The 7,596-nt window shown below is 38.3% G+C and overlaps 1 pseudogene; it reads right to left on the reverse strand.

Annotated features, from left to right (window-relative positions):
• Positions 1 to 7,239: 7,239 nt before the first annotated feature.
• LOC124109475 (U6 spliceosomal RNA) lies at positions 7,240 to 7,339 on the reverse strand (annotated as a pseudogene).
• Between the last annotated feature and the right edge of the window lie 257 nt (positions 7,340 to 7,596).

Here is a 7,596-nt window from a genome sequence, read left to right on the forward strand (position 1 = left end):
TCCAAATTTTTTTTTCACGTGATTTATATGGTTTAATTTATATTGGGTAAACAACTGTTGAGGATTGTTTTAATATGTAAACAAAAAAGAAGGTTAACAGATCTGTTTGTTTACTTTCACCTTTCCTTTTCATTATATTTAATAATTCTCTTAAAGATAATGTAAATTGTTAAGAAAATTGTTTTCTTTTAGTGCCTTCTGTAATGTTACATAATTTTTTCTTTAGCCATTATTGCCAGAATTCCTATCTTCATCCCAGTGCCGGTGAAGACAATGTAAATTGTTAAGAAAATTGTTTTCTTTTAGTGCCTTCTGTAATGTTACATAATTTTTTCTTTAGCCATTATTGCCAGAATTCCTATCTTCATCCCAGTGCTGGTGAAGTCAAAGATAAAACCAATCTACAGCTTCTACAATAGCCATCACTGAACTGCTTGCAGAACTTGCCTGGACACATTGTGAGCTCACCTGTATGCATTGTGAACTATCTGTTGGTGCAGCGACTTGTGGTAGTGTTGGGGTATTTTTGCTGATGATGTCATTGGTGGTCCAATTTTTTCCAAAAGGAGCCGTCAATTGGCTTGGTGTATCTTCCTCCCTTCTGCTTGTCATGATCGTCCAGCTAAAATTTGGGGGCCAACAGAGGTGAGGCAAAGAACCTCACCCCCCCGCTGGTACAAAGACCTCTCCACAGGTGTGGCTGTATACTGGACCGGTAGTTAGTGACGGGTAAGATCCAATTGCAATGGTACCAACCTAAGGACCATATGTACTATTGGACAACCTAAGGCAGGCACGGTCCCTAAGCCACATGCTTGTTGTTTAAACAGAGAGGGGGAGATGTTGAGAGCCACAGCCGAAAGGGGCCCCAGCAAATTGGCTCACAGCGGCCCCAGCAACATCTAGCTGATTGGCTCCTCTGCGGTGATGCTCATTGGGCTGTTTCCCTGCCCTTTCAGACCACGGAGCTGCTCATTGGGGGACTTTTTTGGCTCCGCCCACGTGACCCAGCCAATTGGCCTCAAGAGCAGGAGGATTGTGGGAGGTGGAGAGAAGCTTGTGTGGGAGAGAGAGGCTTGTGGAAAGCCAGTGGTGGCAGTTGAGGCTCTGAGGGTTTTTCCTGAGAGGCTGTTTTGTTTGGCGTGTGTGGTTCTAAAAATAAAGTTAGTTTCTTTTGACAAGTGGCTCCTGATTGTGCCCAGCCAGACTGCGGCAATAGCCCTAGCAAATTACTACGAATTTTGCTACTCAAAACAATAGAAATTAATTTTCTTAGGGTTGTGGAGTCCAGAGATCAAAATGGATTTTAAGAGGCTGAAATGAAAACTTCAGCAGAATTGCATTCCCTCTGGAGGTTCTAGAAAGAATCTATTCCTTGCCTCTTCCTTTTTCTAGAGGCTAAGTTGAATTGGTACCTGGGAGTATGCAGGGTACTGGCCTTCGCAGCATCTTTCTGACCCCAGCTTTTATCACTTGTCTTTTTCTAACTCTTCTGTCTCCCTCTTATAAGGACCTTTGTGATTATATTTAGTTTAGCCAAATAATCTAGCAGAGCCTCCTCACTTCAATATCTTTAACTTAATCATATCAGTTATGTAACCTATCATATTCAGATGTTTTGGGGATTGGGCCATATACATCTTTGAGGAGATGTTATTCTATCTATCACATTATCCATGAGAATGATATTTTGATGATTTTGTAATTCATCTTTCATTTATGTTTATATGCTTAATTTTTGAAATGATTAGTTTATAATAGTAAACTTCATGTTTACAAATTTTATATAACTATTATTGATGAAACTTTAAAACATAAAAGCTCAACCTTTAGCTATATTTTCATCTTGAAATGTTGAACTTTTAATAAAACCTTTGATTTTTGGTAACTGCTCAAAGGAATTATTATTGATTGGATGTGGCTAACCATGTGATTTTTTTCCCCCCAGTGCTGGGGATTGAGCCCAAGGATGCTTTACCACTGAGCTATAGGCTGAACCCCACCTCCCACTTTTATTTTTGATATAGGGTCTTGCTAAGTTGCTTAGGGCCTTGCTAAATTGCTGGGGCTGGTGTCAAACTTGCAATCCTTCTACCTTTGCCTTCCAAGTAGCTGGGATTATAAGCATGAGCCACCACATCCAGGTTAACAGTGTGATCTTAATCATTAGCATATGTCCTGAAGGCACTTTTAAAATATAACATTTTTTGCTCAAAAAATATAATATTTGGTTTTCAAGTAATTATTTAGAATATTAGCCCCCAGGTGCTTAACTTCTCTGTAATAACTTGAAATATATGATATGAATATTGAAATTAGATCAAGCACTGGCTGTCTACAATTCGGCTTTAATCCACTTCACTCATCATCCAGGTATCTCTTGATTTAATGGATATGTAAAATATTAGCCCTAATTTGACTTAGAAGTTCTTTAATTTTAACTAATGTCTGCATTTTACTTAATAATTTTCTAAATATATATTATTGCCATATTTCTCTGAGTTTTATAACTTTAAAATATTTATCATGCCCTTATAATAGCATATTGTGTGATGAAAATATTAAAGGAAGGGAATATTTCCTATCTTCTTGCTAAAGAGCCACAGATTTTTTTTTATTTAAAGTAACGAGGGCTGGGGCTGTAGCTCAGTGGTTGAGTGCCTGCCTCACATGTGTGAGGCACTGGATTTGATCCTCAGCACCACAGAAAAATAAATAAAGATATTGTGTCCATCTACAACTAAAAAATATTTAAAAAGAAATAAAGTAATGAGATCATTAGCTTAGAATTTTAGCCAAGTTAAAAGAGCAACTCTTAACACTCCACTTATCTTAAATATGCTACTTAAAAAGCAAATAAAGAATATGTATATGAAGCCAGATTTAAAGATGGGTAGTTAGTGTAGTTAGGTAAATTGGGTCTAATATTGATTCTAATAAAGAAAATGGAATCATCTGAGCCCAGGAAACCAGAACAGCACCAGGCAGACTGAAATGTTAATCTTTCCAAGGCTCCTAGCAAGACAGGGAGATGCTAATCAAATCACCCTAGGCCCTTCCTACAGAGATCACTCCCCCCCCCCCATAGGCCCACCTGTCTTCCACCTTTTGTCTTTCTCAGGGCATCCCCCACCATGTGCAGGATAGAGGAAGGTAAGCAAATTAAAGACAGGAATGTAGAAGATCAAAAGAAGACCTTAGATATAAAAGGGAGAAGACCGTCTATTAGATTCTGCCTTTTGGGTCCCCTTCTCCCTGGGGGGAGGGGGTCTTTTCTGATATCCTTTAATAAAGCCTTTCACTTTCCACTCTACACTTGTGTGCTTCTTTGGTGCTATACTTCAGCATTCAGGGAAGCAAGGACTTGTCATGGTATCTCTCTCTCTCTCTCTCTCTCTCTCACACACACACACACACACACACACACAATTATGTAGAATCCTTTAGGTATTATTTTAATCAGCTTTTTCACCATTATGACCAAAAGACTTGACGAAAAAAAATTAGAGGAGGAAAAGTTTATTTGGCACTGAGTTTCAAAGGTCTCAGTTCATAGATGGCTGACTCCATTCCTCAGGGCCAGAGATGAGGCAGAATATCATGGCAGGGGTGTGGTAGAGGAAAGTATCTCAGAACATAAACCAAGAAGCACAAAAGAGACTAGGGTCAGTTCACCAAATATATGCCCCACTGGCACACCCCCAGTGACCCATCTTCACCAGCCACACCCTACCACCCTGCAGTTACCACTCAGTTCATCCCTATCAGGGGATCAATACACTGATTAGGTTAAGACTCTCCCAAACATTTTCTCAACCCTTTTGCATTGACTCACATGAGCTTTTGGGGGACACCTCATATCTAAACCATAACAGGCATTTACATCTCACCAAATAAAGTCAGAATTATAGAGGATTATAGGTCAGTGAGGGTTTATTAAATCTATTTGAAAATTAAAATGGACCATATATATTCCGAAGGTGACATAAAATTTAATGATTTGCATTTTAGGTTTCCATTTTAGGTTAATTAATATTGCTTTTTAGTAGTTTGCAATCTAATATGTATCAAAATGGAGAGAAAATGATAAATAACATGAAAGTAAAAGGATGAAACTGTAAGGGTCCGGCGAACGTCGGAGGAAGAGACCACCAAGAGACCGACTCATGCAACCGCAAAAGGGGGTTTATTGAAGAATCCAGCGCGCTGGGGCTCTGTGCTCATTCAACAAGGGAGAGCGGCCCACAGCCCCGAGCAGTGGTTGAGCAGTGCTTAAGTACACTTTTTGGGGAGGGTGGGGGCTTTGCATACATCAGAACAAATCATCATGAGGCACGGGAAAATTGAACAACAACTCTCAAACTTGATTAGCACATTCATTGGCAGGAACAGGTCGGGTGGGGGTGATAGGTCAGTTCTAAAGCAGGATACACATTCAAACTGATTGGTTTAGGCCCTGAGATGCCTATATGCCAAGCTGCACAGGGTCCTAGGTTATTAAACAACTAGATGGTCAGGGGGAATATTTACTGGGCAGTCCCGGGAATTGTCCTAACAGCTACAGGAATTTCAGGTTTTGGGTGTAGCATAGGAACTTAACAATACTTGGTCCTTTACATTTTAACTCAGGCTTTGCAGCTTAGAAACTTTACGATACCCGGTCTTTTACACTTTAACTTCAATTTCTTTTACTCTTACAAAACCATATGTTGAATGTCAGTTCTAGTAATCATGGCCAGAGCAAGATCTAGAGAACAATGACTTGCTAAATCCTGTTTCTTGCATATGAGGGTGGAAGAATTATTTTTTTTGAGAAAATAAGGGGTATTAAATGACCAGAGTGAGCTGATGAGGAAATGTAGAACTTTCTCTAAAGAATAGAGTGAATATGCACTTTTTGCAGCACAGCCTAGCAAATGAAAAGACATTGATGGACCACAGTAAATTATTCCTTCCTGTATAATATCCCAGATTTAATTCTCACAAAGACCCAGTAAACACATGGTAGTGTCTGTGCCACATCTCTTCCATCCACCTTTGGCCTCACCTACAATTATGGTGGACAGTACCCTGTACACTCCCAGCTGCCATTTCAAAAGCAAAATGGCCTCTCTGCTTTTCTGCCACAGGCCTTCTTTCTGCCTGCTGGCAGGTTCAATCAGAGGTTTTAATGCTCTCAAGGAAAAACTTCAACAAATGGGCTTGGGTGTCTGTAGTCAAATATTCCAGCCTCTGTGCTTTGGGAGCAGCCAATTCTATAGTGCATTCTATATAATTACTCACAGGGTTCACAAGGAGATGGAGCATATTTGTCCTTGGGAAAACTAGCTCCCTGCTAGATTTCCCCTTTCCCAGTGTGATATTCTGGCTTCCTCTTTTGTCTTTCCATGGTTAACCTGTCAAATAAACCTCCTATTCCTGAAAACTCATCTTGTGTGTTCCACTGACAGGGAGATTCAAACCAAGATGCACATTAAATTTCATCCATATAACTCTATTGTTTACAGAACTGTTTTATATTCATAATTGCCCTGTGAGGGAAGTGGAAAGGTGGGGGTTGGAGAACAGGCTACAGAATTGTCAACTTCATTTTACTGATGAGGAAAAAGCTTTAGGTAATCTGAATGATTCTCCCCAAATCACACAGCTAATAAATGGCAAAGTCTTCTTTGATGTGCTAAATAGGACCTTGGCCACACAAAAAAGAATGAATTGTTTCCCAAATGAGTTCTGTGTGCTTTAATTTCATGTATAACCCCAATTTAATGTTTCAGCTCTTGCTAGCTTAAAAGATCTTAGCTAAGCCTCATTAATGTGGATTCCATTATTTTTGCTTTGTGATAACTTGAAAAATGTAGGAATGAAGTTTATTTTCTCTGTAAAAATATTATCCAGGAGTATACATTTTTAATAGCACCAAATAATTTCCTAAATCCCCACCTTGAGTTTTCCACAGCTATCAGCCTTTAATGTTTTATGATAACCAATAAAAACCAAAAAAAAAAAAAAACATTAGGCACACTGAATCCTAGGATGTTTTATTGCTCTTGTAATGCCCTCTAGCATCAAGGAATCAAACTGTGCCCCTGATCTCTAGTTATATTCAGAGAAGGAAATATTCTTAGTTTTTCCAATTTAAAATTGTTCTTTAATATATACTTTTACAAACTAACTATATGCCATTCTAAATGTTTTACAAATAGTAATTCATTTAAATCTTATAATGACCCCTTGAGATGGATGCCATTATTATTCTTATTTTGCAGATCAGAAAACTGAGGCACTGGGAGACTAAGTGGTTTAACTGGTGTCACATAACTGGTAAATGCCTAAGTCTAGAATCAAATTCAGAAAACACCTCTGAAATCAAAACTCAGTGACCTTTACTACTAATAGCTCCTTGAAAACCTTCAAATCCAAACTCATCCAATTAGCATAACAACTCATATACCACAATAAACAGTAAATGGTAATGAGATAGAAATTTAGAATAAATAGAGAAATACTGAATCTTAAAGGAAACTCCCACAAGCCATTGAGATGCAGAAAGTACAGTTGTAAATCTTGGCCCATGCTCTTATAAAATGAAGGAAATATGCAAGTGCAGGGAAAACTGGCAGGAAATTGTGCAGCTCCACCCTGGTTCCCCGTCCAGTCTGGCCCCTGATACAGCCCTTCTAAAATATTGGGCTTCTTACTCTAGAGACAGCCCTTTGATATCTACTTTTCTAAATAAGCCTCCCTCTATGCTTTTGTCTGGCTTGTGCTGAAATTCTTTTCTATCACCTATGCCAAGAATCTCCCTTGTCATGAGTTGAGTTCCCCCTTCCCTCTAGGAACTCCTAGGACTGGACTCTTCTCTGGAGGCATCTCTTTTCCCATGACAGTAAGGAAGGCTGAAGAGGAGAGTTGCAAAATATGTTCTTTGGGGGTGCCATTCCCTCCTAATTCTATGTAAATGATTCTTTATCAAGGTTTTAGAGAACCCCAGATATACTTTTTATGATTCATTAACGTGTCACAGCATTAAAATAATGTTGTGAATGATTGTTTCTTTTTTATGGTGTTTGCATATTTTGTTTCTTTTTTAAAATCAATTTTATTGTATATATTTAAGGCTTACAACATATGTTATGAGATACAAATATACTGTAAAATGGTTACTATAGTGAAACAAATTAACGTATCTATCATCTTACATAGTTACCCAGTTATTTTCCCCTGTGGCAAGAGCAGCTAAAAAATATGAAATGTTTTGCAAATTTGTATGTCATCCTTGTTGATGGGCCATGCTAATATCTGTATCTTTCCAATTTTAGTACATCTGCTGCCAAAGTTTTTATAATGAGGAAACATTGTGACTAAGAAAGGTTTTTGTAACAACAAAGAAAATTAATAAGAACTAGAAGACTGGAGTACTTGTTCTTCTAAAAGATGAATCACAACAAAGGGGAAAGCCAGCAGATTACAGAATCATTTGCCCATCCAAACCATGTGCAAATATTAGCCCAACTCAGTTTATTAAATTCTGTACCACTATTAATATTTGTTACAGGAAGTCAAGAGAGAAGAATTTTATAGTTGTTTCTTGCACTA

Source organism: Marmota monax, unplaced genomic scaffold (assembly GCF_021218885.2).
Source record: "Marmota monax isolate L192 unplaced genomic scaffold, Marmota_monax_Labrador192_F-V1.1 WCK01_AAM20220418_F8-fsc00340, whole genome shotgun sequence".
Lineage (NCBI taxonomy): Eukaryota > Metazoa > Chordata > Mammalia > Rodentia > Sciuridae > Marmota > Marmota monax.